The following is an 11804-nucleotide window of genomic DNA, read 5'->3' on the forward strand; positions in this document are numbered from 1 at the left end:
GTGATAGCAAAATAAAAATTAGAAACACCAGAAATGTCCATAGTGAGAGGTTGAAAAACCATTAGGACTCCGCAGATTGGAACGTGCAGCTGTTAGGATGAGATAGGGCTCCAAGTAGACCGGTGTGTTCTGTGATGGACAGCTCCCCTGGACACATTATACGAAAATGGCAATTTGCACAACACTTATGGCATGGCCCCAGTTCTATAAAAATACCCCCAAAAAGGGTATGTACACACAGGCATATACGCAATGGAGCCGTATTTGTGTATGTTCAGACGTGTGTATTCACATGTGTGTAAATGCAGGAGCTTCCCTGAGGGACGGCGATGGAATGGTGCAGACCAAACTCTGGCTGGGGTTCCAGCTGGGAGGAGGGAAAGGAAGTTGAGGGGTGGGGAGCAGCGGGGCTGGAGATGATGCAATATGACATTGAGATTTTGCTGTGTGATCTCAATCGTGTACGGTTTCAACATCTTCCATGAAAATGTGTTTACGTACTCCCTGTGTGACGGAACGAGGAAAATCATGACGAGAGAGAGAGGGGCAGGCAGAGGGTATGGAAGGCAGCAGACAAGAGGGAGAAGCATTTCACAGCTCACTGGGTCCTCACTATAGGCATCTGGTCCCCCAAAAAACCATGGAAGCCTCTCCATGACCATGACCTTGGCCTCTCCGTGACCAGGGCCTTGGCCCTGCTGCCAGCAGGGAGGGGTACTCAGGAGGAAGAGGATTCGAACTATCTGACTTGATCCCTCCTTTTCCCTGAACCCCGCACTCCCCTTGTGGTTGAAGGGCTGGGGAGGGTGTCTACGCCCAAGGGGCAGGGCGTGAGAAGAGCGGCTGAGAGACATCAGGGGAGAAGGGACGAGGGGGATGCAATGGGGAGCCTGGAGCAGGGTGGGGTGTGGGGCGTTCTCGCTCCCCGGGGTGCTCTGTTCTGCTTGCCCTGCAGGAGCAGTGGCCACCAAGGAGTCCTCAGGCTCCTGAAGTCCGTGAAGATCCTGCATAAAGGCCCACGGAAGAATCAATCGAGGCCTTGAGACTGGAGGAGGGGGCACAGAGAGGCCCCAGAGTTTGCTCCCCTACGAGGTTGTAGCTGCAGTGGCGGGGCAGACAATCTGCTCTAGCTCTAGGATCTGGCCTCTTGGTCACCACCCTTGTCCCCACCCTGCCGAGGCATCTGCAGGAGAAGGGGACACGGAGAGGGCTCTGGACTGGGGATTGCAGACCTGAGACAAACCCCGTGTTCCCTCTCTGCCTCCTGCCCTGCAGCTGGGTACCCCCCCCCCCCAATCCGGGCAGCCTCACTGAATCCACTTCCCTAGACACCAGAGATGAAACAAAGAGAAAGCTAACCTCTTACTTACCACCCGCTCCCCTGCCTAAACCCTCCAATAGCTCCTCTCGGCCTTCAGGAGCTCACAATCAGGGCCCCATAAAGCCCCCTAGAGGCCCTAAACGTTACAAAGCCTCCGGAAGCCACCACCTCCACTCCATCTCTAACTGAAAGCTGAAAGCCATACGCAAAGGACACTTTACAAAGAGCTGATTTTCCCCCATCAAATGATTTCCTGGGCAACCACACGTTTAGCCCCTTGCCTTGCAGCGCACCAGCTTGAGCACCAGCTGACCCCGCAGTGGTGCCAGGCCTGCTGGGGTCTCCCCCACCTCTCCCCACCTTGCCTCCGCTCTGGCCCCAGCACCAGTCCCACCAGCCAGGTTCCAGTTCCTCTGAGGCTCAGCTCGCTCCCCCCCCCCCCCCACCGGCCTTTCCAGAGAAGTTCCCAGGGCCTGGCAGGTGCACCAGCCCTCTCCACCTAGCTAACCTGTCCTAGGCCTTCCCAGCGAGCTCTCACTCCCAGCACCCTCACCCCATTTCCCCCACCCCAGCTTTCCTGCCAGTCTGCATTGGGGGCCTCAGGCTTTCTCAATCACAGGACTTACCGCACTGCAAGCCCATGTCGGGGTCTGCACCTGTGCATCCTTTCCCCTTGCCCCGCCCCCCCAACAATTCATATGTTGAAGGCCTAACCATGAGGCTCTATTAGGAATAAGGAGGCAAAGAAGGTAAAATGAGGCCATAGGCTGGGGTCCTGATCCAATAAGGCTGGTGTCCTTATAAGGTGAGACACCACAGAGCTTTCTCTCTCTAACCTGCACCAAGCAAAGGCCATACGAGAACAGAGTGAGAAGGTGGCCATTTTGTGCCCCAATAAATACATCAATATTGGAAATTAGCCACTTGTGCGTAGCAAAATAAATAGTGCCCAATAAAAATGCACAATTCATTCTGGCCTATGCAATTAATTAATCATTCCTTCACATTATTCAGCTTGTCAACATTTATTGAGCTCCCCCCTATGCACCAGACAGGTAACGCTCAATACAAGTTAGCTTCCTTCACGCTAAAATGGACGTGGTGTCCACCCAACTTTGCTGGAACCCTAAAGGAAGCCAATTATCCTGCCCTTTCCCTCGGTGTCTGATTGAACTCGGCGCGCCCGTCATAGCCAGAGGAATATCACTAACAGGCGATGCCAGCAGGATTAGATCTGCGAAGTGTTTAAAGTTTAGCAAGAAAGCTTTCTGCAAATGTCAACACTACCGCTTGTTCCCTGCAAACCAGCATTCTAATCAGCAGGGCTGCCGTTTCCAGCTCATTGAGCAATGACATAAAAAAGTCCTGACACGATCAGTTCTCTAGAAGAAAACACCAGAAGGCGGAGGGAGGGAGTAACAATCAGAACAGCCTACTACGTGCTCGGGGCAGTACTTTCTGCTTTAGTGATGGACACCCCCAATTCTTCCAACAGCACAGGTGGATGGAGAAACAGAGGCTCTCAGAGGTCACCCAGCTCCAACCACGGCCACTTGAGGGGCTGCCCTTCAATTTTATGTCAAAGTGGGAGTGACTGCAGAGGCGACTCATAGGAAAAGAATAGCTAGGCTCCTCTCGCCTGGACGTCCCGGAACCCCAATCTTGTCTTCTCCCTCTTCAATTCCCCTCACAGGCCAGGTGTAGGGATGTAATGATTTTGGAAATTTTGAGCTGAAAAAGGAAATCATTTTTTTTTCTTTGCTTTTCTGTTCTGTTCTTTTATTTTTTTTTTAAGAGAGAGATGTTAGGATGTTTGCCTAGTGGGTTCCTGGCATAGCACCTGATAGACTTGATGGGATTTCAAAATGAAGTTACTAATGGAAATGATACACTGGGGACTTTCCAAAGAAATTGCTAATGAAGAGCAGCCTGTGCTCAGTGACTGGGAGCGTTCTCCAGGTAGTCACAGCTGTGCGCAGAAGGTCTTGGGGCCTGGCGGGGCTGAAATGTTATAGTAGGGGTCACCGCTCAGATTTGGCTCTGTACAGGAAGCAGAGCCAAAAAAAAACAAACCTTTTTTTTTTTTTATAAAAGTATAAAAGCAGATGCAAAAACACGGTAGTCCAGTTGGCCACCAGTCTGTCCTTGGGTGTAGATCTGAAGACATTTAGTCTTGGACAGGCGGGCAGCTGGGTGGAAAGGCCTAATGCAGGCCTCCTGGCCAGCATGGGCAGCGGACAGCCCAAAGGCAGCAAGTTCCTGATTTCTGATCTCCAGCCATCCCTGAAGCCAAGGGCTTGCGGCAGCCCACTAGCATTACCAGGTGAGCTTGTATATAAATACAAAACTCGGGACTCACCTGGATGGATTAAATCACAATATTTAGCAGAGGAACCTGGGTGTCATATACTTGAGAGCTCTGCACGTGATTCTATCATGTGGCCAAAGTTCAAAACCTCTGATCCAGCCTAGGCCTCCAGTGATCACAAGAAGCAACTGGAGCATTCCTTCAAATGATTTCGCCAGGTCTCTCCCCTGGAGGTCTCAGATCAGTGGGCCTGGCAATGGGCCCGTGAATCTGTTTTTAATGAGCTTCCTGGTGCTTGTTATGATCAGATAAGCCTGGGGACCCCCCCCAAATATAGCAAAACGCTATATTTTCCTATTATTATCATCATCATAACCACCACTTCTGACATGTTATATATTTGTATTTGTGCGTATGTTACTGTCTCACAGTCATCACTAGATTGTGAGCTGGGGGCCGGCAGGGGGTGGGGGGAGACGTGGTCTTACTTGCTGTGGTGTCATCAGTTTGGAACAAAATGCAGGCAAAGAAAAAGAAAAAAGAAAAGAAAAGAAAAAAAAACGCAGGCAAATCATCATGGGGCCTCCGTGGATGTTTGTTGAATGAATGAATATGTTCTTCTGCACTTTGTCACTTTTACTGTGTAAACCAAGTCAAGGATTGGATGGAAACACTGAAAGAAAATAGAAAATATATATTTTTCCCTTTGATTTCACTTTCCTGTATAGACCTGAAGTCCTGCCGTTAGAAACACAAAGATGTATTTTACATGGAACTTGATTTTCTTCATTCCATCAAGTTTGGGTATTTGGAGACCCAAAGACCCCAAGAAAACCAGAAATCTTTAGGAGGAAAAAAACAAAACAAAACAAAACTTTTTGAAGTTTTCAAGAGGAAATCCCCTATCCCTAACCCATTTTTTTTTTTTTTATCTGAAATTTCTAGCTCATTGTAGAATTTATTTACTGTGTCCCTGCTGTTTCCCAGTAAGTGCCACTGGGGATTCAATGAAAAATCACACACAGGACAGCCCCCAAAGATATCCCAGTTAGTGAGAAGCTAGCCGTGGAACTAGACAGTTATAGTACAGAGTGATAACACGTGTCATCAAATCTAAGATGCCTTCTGTTGTAAGATGTGCTGTTAATTCACGGTCCTCCAGGAAAAATGCTGTGGATGAAACTGGGACATGCTGTGGATGGTGAGCCCTATTCTAATTTCAGATGTGCGCACGTAGAGGGGGAAATGTACCTTTTCGAAGTGGTAAAATGTGTAAGTGTTGAGGGGTCCATTCAGACCCAAAGGGCGTTGGACAGAATCAGGGATGGGGGTGGAGAGAAAGAAGAATGAGGGTGCGGGAAGGAGAGAGAGTATGAGGCAGAGAGGCAGGGGGAGCAGCCCCTGTGCGGAGGGCTGGCCTGTGGCTGGGCTTTGGGTGCCCCCCTCCCACCCCGAGCTGCGGGCAGTGAGGTGTGGCTGGGGAGGGCAGCACAGATCAGGTCACAACTGCCGCATAGGTGGGTGACCTTAGCCTCGGGTTACACATGGAGCACCCCTTGTCGACCTCAGAACTGCCCTGTTGGGGAACACATTCTATGGTCGCCCCTACCACCAAGCCATCTGGAGGTGTGCACTTGCTATTTATGCTCTCGGCAAGGAGAGCCATGCAGGGGTTGGTTGGTTGGTTTTTTAAAGATTTATTTATTTAGTCATGAGAGACACACAGAGAGAGGCAGAGAGAGACCCAGGCAGAGGGAGAAGCAGGCCCCATGCAGGGAGCCCGACGTGGGACTCGATCCCCGGACACCGGGATCGCGCCCTGGGCCAAAGGTAGGCGCTCAACTGCTGAGCCACCTGGGTGCCCCTGTTCTCTTAATTTTCTGGGTAGATTGTTCATCTGCTCCCTGGCAATGTTTCTTGGTGCGTCTTCTTGCCTGCTTTGTGTTTTTCCCCCACCACCCCCACCTCCACCAACCGCTTTTAAAAAAAAAAAAAAAAAAAGATTTTATTTATTTATTCATGACAGAGAGAGAGAGAGAGAAAGAGGCAGAGACACAGGCAGAGGGAGAAGCAGGTCCCATGCAGGGTCTCCAGGATCACACCCCGGGTTGAAGGTGGTGTTAAACCGCTGGGCCACTGGGGCTGCCCCCACCCCCCTTTTTTTCTTGTCATTGCTTTGTATAGATTACTCATCCTTGGAGCAGGTGGGTTATTTTGCTCTTGCATGACAGCAGCCACGGGGGGCTTCCAGGAGAGCTACATTTTCCTTATGACCCAGGGTCAATATAAGAGCACTTAGCCTTGGATTCTCTTTACCAACGATGAGGCTCTTCCCGGTTCAAAGTCTCTCCTGCTCCTCAGTGTTGCCACGGAGACGGACTGTGTCCTGGTCCCGCAGAACCCCTGCCACCAGCGTGCGCACCTGCTTCATGCTGTTGCACATGAGGCCTCTCCCTTGCTCCTCCCTAAGACTTACCGTCCCTAAGACTCGATGGCCCGGTGCCCCCCCATGCCACTTCCTCCTGCGAGCCCCTCTGCTGAAGATCCACTGTTTGGGGTCAACCCTGCCACCCATTTTGTGTTTTAGGTTTTACTGAAAATGGAGCTTGAGCTTGGTGTGAGATGGTTTCCAGTAAAAGAAAGAGGCCTTGCCACCTTTTCACCATCTTGCAAACAGAAGTTCTCAGCTGGCAAGGGTCTCGTTGGCTATGGCATGCGGACAAGATGAAGTTTTGGAACGTAGGTGAGGTCCGGAGCCCACAACCAAGAAAGAATTCTTGAGACGTCTTTGGTGTGAAATGGTGGTTTTATTAAATAAAGCACTGGGACAGGCCCCGGGGGCAGGAAGAGCAGCTGTCCCAGGCTTGTGAGGGTGGCTGATTATATACCTGGGAGTTGGGGGAGGTAAGGAAAAGGGAGATTTCAAAAGGATTTTCATATGCTAAGGAGGATCGAGAGATACTGGAGGCCTTGCCATTGTCAAGTCAAAGATTGCTTTTCCCTCTAGCAAGGCAGTAACAATAAGAAGATGAGAAACTTCCTGAGGAATGTCACACCTGTCTCATCTCCTTGGGGGTAGTTTGTGGGGTATCAGCTGTGCTTTGTCCTCAGCTAGCCCTGCTCCCCATCAGACAGACTGGAGGCAGAAAGATCTGAGGTTGGTGGACCGGTGAGGAGACTGGTCCCACCTTGGGGAGCTGGAGACGGGGAAGAAGAGAAGTGGATCCTGGACGGCCTTGGGAGGTAGTGTGGAGGACTCTGGCTGCTTGGATATGTGAGTGGGGCTGAGGGACTATTTCAGGGCCGGCTGCCCGAGCGTGTGATGTAACACAGCTTCCCTCTAGTTCCAGACCGCATCTGCTCAGGCTGGGCGCTCTGGGAAGGCCATCGAAGAGTCCTCATGGGGCAGTGAGCATCCCACCGCTTCCCTGGAAGGTCCCCCACAGATGTCTGGATGAAACTCAGGACTGCTGGGAATGTCTGAGAAGACCCTAAGGTAGTCAGAAGCAGAGTTCCTTGTTATCCCCCAATTCCTGTCCTATCAACCAAGTCTCCTGATGATGACACCTGAAAACAGTTTGCAAAACAAAACAAAACCACCTGGGTACCAAGATGCTCTGTAAAACTGTTGCCATCTCAGCATTTCTTGCTTTCTGGAGGCAGATGTGCCACCTATTGGAGGTCACATAGTCCACCCCCTGCCTTAGAAAGGTGTTCTAGAGCATCTAATGTGCACAAACCGAACAGAGAGCTTTGTCTTTCCCGAGGGCTCCCCAGAGCAAAAATAAAATCTGATTTTTTTTTCCCTTTAATCAGAATGTGATTAAGTCTTGGGCATTTCCTTCTTCTTTTTTTTTTTTTTTTCCCTTAATGGTCAGTCAGGGTTGAGAACTGAGGGCTTACCTAGTCCCAGAGATGGTCGGAGCTCAAAATTAGGAATTTGCTGGCTGCAGTTCTGTTCATTCCCATCCGGGAATACAGCTGTCTGCCTGTGTCCAAGATGAAATGTCATTGGATCTACTCCCTGGGGACAGATTGATGGCTCTTGACACAAACATCCAGGTAGGGAGCCTTTAGTATATGGGCTGGGTTGTCTCGGGTTGTTAAAAATACATACTTTCACCTTGGCTCCTCCTAGGATATGTTTCTTGACCCAGCTCACACGATTCCAGCAGGTTTGGCCTCGATGCTTCCTGCACACAGCTTTGATACCCAGAACAACATTTTCAACTTAACATAAGCTGCTCCCTATTAGTGATTTCTTTGGAAAGGCTCCAGCAATTCCCCAGCTAGTTATTAGGGCTCTGAAGGATTTACTTTAGCAAGAATAATCCTGGGACGTTGACTTTCTGCCCCTAAAAAAATCTCAGGCTGTGTTCTACAATGGAATGTTACACAATCGTTTAAAATGGTGCTTATATAAGAGGGCTTTTAGGGAATTTTAAAAAATTTGGGAGCATGTTTATCATCTTGTGAAAAAAGCAGGATGGAAAATCGTATAATTTCAAGTATGTTTAAAATGTGTGTGGAATAGATGGAGAGAGACCTTTCACCCCTCCGTCCCCACCACCCTATGCCCACCCCAATTTCCTTCCCAAGCAATTAAAGCAATATGCTTTTTTGCCAAGTTAATGAAGGATATCTTGTCATCTAACCTTGACAGAGAGGAGGTAAATGTTCTTTGGGGCTAATAAGGTCAGCGTGTTTGCTCACAGGAAATAGAGTTACGAGTAGAGTAATAGGAAGAATATTAATTTCTTATGTGTGTCAAGTATTATTTGTACGGTTGTGGGACTTTCTTCCTGGAAGAAATTAGTCTTGGGGTAGAGCAATAGGTCGTACTGTAGATGCGTTTTTGGGCGAAGCAGCTAAGTTTGGGAGAAAAATCCCTCCACCCCCCCACCCCCCACCCTCCATCCCTGGGCTCCAGAAAACAGGGCTCCTCCCTTGCCCCCTTGCACCCTCCTGCAGAGACCTACTAGTCATCTAGAGCACAAGCAGCTGGCTGCAGTGGAGACAAGCCACCTTCATTCAGAGCCAGGGGATGGGAATGTGGGTGGTGCAGGAAGGGATTCAAGAGTTCCTTAGGGGCGCCTGGATGGCTCAGCGGTTGAGCATCTGCCTTCAGCTCAGGTCGTGACCCCGGGGTCCTGGGATGGAGTCCCACATCGGGCTCCCTGCATGGAGCCTGCTTCTCCCTCTGCCTGTGCCTCTGCCTCTCTCTCTCTCTCTGTCTCTCATGAATAAATAACATCTTAAAAAAAAAGAGAGAGAGAGTTCCTCATCTTTTGGAGAGGAGAGGTCATTCCCAGAAGGGGGTGAGTGGGAAGAGGTAAGAAGTGGGAGGGGCGGCAGGAGGACAGGAGAGGCAGAAAGACACCCAAGCAGGAGAGCTCACAGGTGCAGGGAATATGGGCAGATTCCTCCTCCACCTCCATCTTCACCTCCCCACCACAGAGGACCCCAATCCTGTAACACTTGGACGCCGTCTTCTGCTCTCATTCAGTACAGGATTGAAATCCTCCTTAAGGTCCCAGGGCCACTGCCAAGAAGGTTCAACCTCCCCTCTGGTGACTTGGGCCAAAGCAATAGAGGGCATGAATGGCACCCCCCTACTAGGGATGCCTGGAGGAAGCTCATCTCCAGATGCCCCCTCCCCTGAAGACCCCAGAAAGAAGCGGCTCACAGTAATAGTAATTACAAATACATATGCAGAGTAAGAAGGCGGGAAGGAAATAGGCTAAAATGTTAACCATGGTTCCTTCCAGACATCTGGATTATGGGTATTGGATTTTGCTCCTTCTTTATGTTTTTCTGAAATTGTTGTCTTCTTCTTCTTTTTTTTTTTAAACAATAAGAGGTATGTACTATTTTTAAAATCAGGAGGAAGGGCGCCTGAGTGGCTCAGTCTGCAGTTAATGTCAGCCTTTGGCTCAGGTCACGATCCCAGGGTCCTGGATGGAGCTCCACATCTGGCTGCCGGCTCAGCTGGGCGCCTGCCTCTCCCCTGACTGTGCTCTCTCTCTCTCAGATAAATATTTTTAAAAATAAAAATAAAGTCTGGAGGGAAAAGGGTTTCCATGGCCATTTGTCCAGGGAGATCTCAAGTCTGGAGGTTTCAGAGAAGGAAGGCTGAAGAAGGTCTGCAGGGGTGAGGACGCAGCACTTCTGGATCTGCCAAAGTGGTAGTGACCCCGAGAGGCCATCCGGTCCATCACCCTGCCTCTGAGCAAGACACTGAACTCTGTCCTTGTGCCAGAAACTGTCCCTTGCCTCCTCACCTCACCACCCCCAGCAGAACCCCAAAAGAGGTTCGACTTCATGCCAAGTGTCCCTGTTGCTCTTGCGGTGGCTCCAGCGTCCTACCGGGGAGAAAAGAGGGCCGGGTCCTCCTGCAGAGTCTTTGCTCCCAGGTGGCTCTTAGAAAACCCAAGCCCCCAAGGGAAGACAGAAGTCCAGCTGAGTCCCAGGTGGGTGGAGGCCCTCCGGAAAGGGAGCCGCCTTTGTGCAGGATTGTATGCAAGGCCTGCTGGGCTGAGGGCAGCAGCTCCCTCCCTTTCTTCTAGATCCCCTTCCTTCCTTTTCTCTCTGATGCCAGGCCAGGCGTTCTGGGTACGAAACAACAATAGCAAGAGCTGAAGACTTGACCCTAGGCTTCCAGGCGCCTAGAGCCTGGCAAGGAAGTAAGACCCAGCTCAGAGAGTTGATTACTTTGCACAAGAGTTTGATTTCCAGAAGTTGTCCCTGCTCCCCATTGGGGGTGGGGTGGGTGGGGCAGGAGAGAGTAAGAGACAAACAAGGCAATGTGACAGCCCTTGAAGAACAAGGATGTCACCTTTTAGGTGGGGTTGGAAGAAAAGGTCTGTGATGAGGCTTAGGTCACGCTGCATGTAGAAAGTTCCAGAGTGCCAGAGTTGGAGGAGAGATGGCTATGCTTTGGAATAATATTAGAATCCCTCCCTCCTTCCCCTCCTCCCTTTCTTCCCTGAATAAGCCTGCCAAAAGGTGTCCATGTCCTAATCCCTAGAACCTGTGGCTGTGTCACCTTATGCCCTCTTGGCCTATTGAAGATTTTGAGATGGGGTGATTATCCTGGATTATCTGGATGTAATCACAATGTAATCACAGGGATCCTTATAAAAGAAAGCAGGAGGCTCAAATAGAGAGAAAAGGTGGAAAGAGGGAAACAGAGCCAGGGAGAAGAGAAGATTCTACGATGCTGGTTTTGGGGACAGGAAGGGGCCACAAATCAAGGTGGACCCCAGAAGCTAGAAGATGGGTTCTCCCCCACAGCCTCCAGGAGCCCTGCTGGCCCACTTTAGACTCCAAACCTCAGGCAGTAAATTCAATTGCTTTTAAGCCACTAAATTTCTAATAATTTTTATGGCAGCAATAGAAAGCGAATACAGCCTCCCACCGCCTTCCCCATGGTCCTTGTGAAGCAATCGTTTGAGCTACATCTAGAAACAAGACGTGCTAACATGTATCTGAGATTGTACAGTGAAAGATGGAGAAAACGTATTTGTTTCACATAAAATTGACCAAAATCTGATTTCCGTAAGTTTTTCTGTTTTTTTTTTTTTTTTTTTAAGATTTTATTTATTCATTCATGAGAGACACAGAAAGAGGCAGAGACACAGGCAGAGGGAGAAGCAGGCTCTTTGTAAGAGCCTGATGCGGGACTCCATCCCGGATCCCAGGATCACGACCTGCCCCAAAGGCAGGTGCCCAGCCGCTGAGCCACCCAGGCGTCCCTGAATTTTTAAAATTTATACTTCAATTTCCCCCCAGTTTTATTGAGATATAATTGACAGATGACATTAATAAGTTTTAGGTGTACAACAGGACGATCTGATACATGTATATCTTGTGAAATGATTACTACGATAAGTTTAATTAATAGTTTTTTGCTTTGTTTTGTTTTTTTGAGACAGAGACAGGGAGATGGGGGTGGGCAGAGGGAGAGGAAGAATCTTAAGCAGGCTCCACCCCCAGTGCAGAGCCTGACACGGGGCTCAATCTCATGACCCTGAGATCACAACCTGAGCCAAAATCAAGAGTCAGACAGATGCTCAACCAACTGAGGCACCCAGCGACCCCAAGTGTGTGTGTGTGTGAACAAAGGTCCATCTGACCAAGAAGCTTAATGACTTACTTTTGGTTTTCTTCTTGGAA

General features: G+C 49.6%; 1 long non-coding RNA gene across 2 annotated transcripts; it reads left to right on the forward strand.

Moving 5' to 3' along the window:
- The first annotated feature begins 5072 nt into the window (after positions 1-5072).
- LOC140622809 (uncharacterized) lies at positions 5073-7441 on the forward strand. 2 transcript variants are annotated; one of them, XR_012022473.1, is made up of 4 exons: positions 5073-5459; positions 6217-6372; positions 6761-6872; positions 6974-7441. It is a non-coding gene; the product is annotated as an uncharacterized lncRNA (long non-coding RNA). The 2 variants fall into 2 exon arrangements; XR_012022472.1 differs by lacking the exon at positions 6761-6872 and having other exon boundaries at positions 5083-5459.
- Positions 7442-11804: the final 4363 nt, after the last annotated feature.

Source organism: Canis lupus, chromosome 32, assembly GCF_048164855.1.
Source record: "Canis lupus baileyi chromosome 32, mCanLup2.hap1, whole genome shotgun sequence".
Classification (NCBI taxonomy): domain Eukaryota; kingdom Metazoa; phylum Chordata; class Mammalia; order Carnivora; family Canidae; genus Canis; species Canis lupus.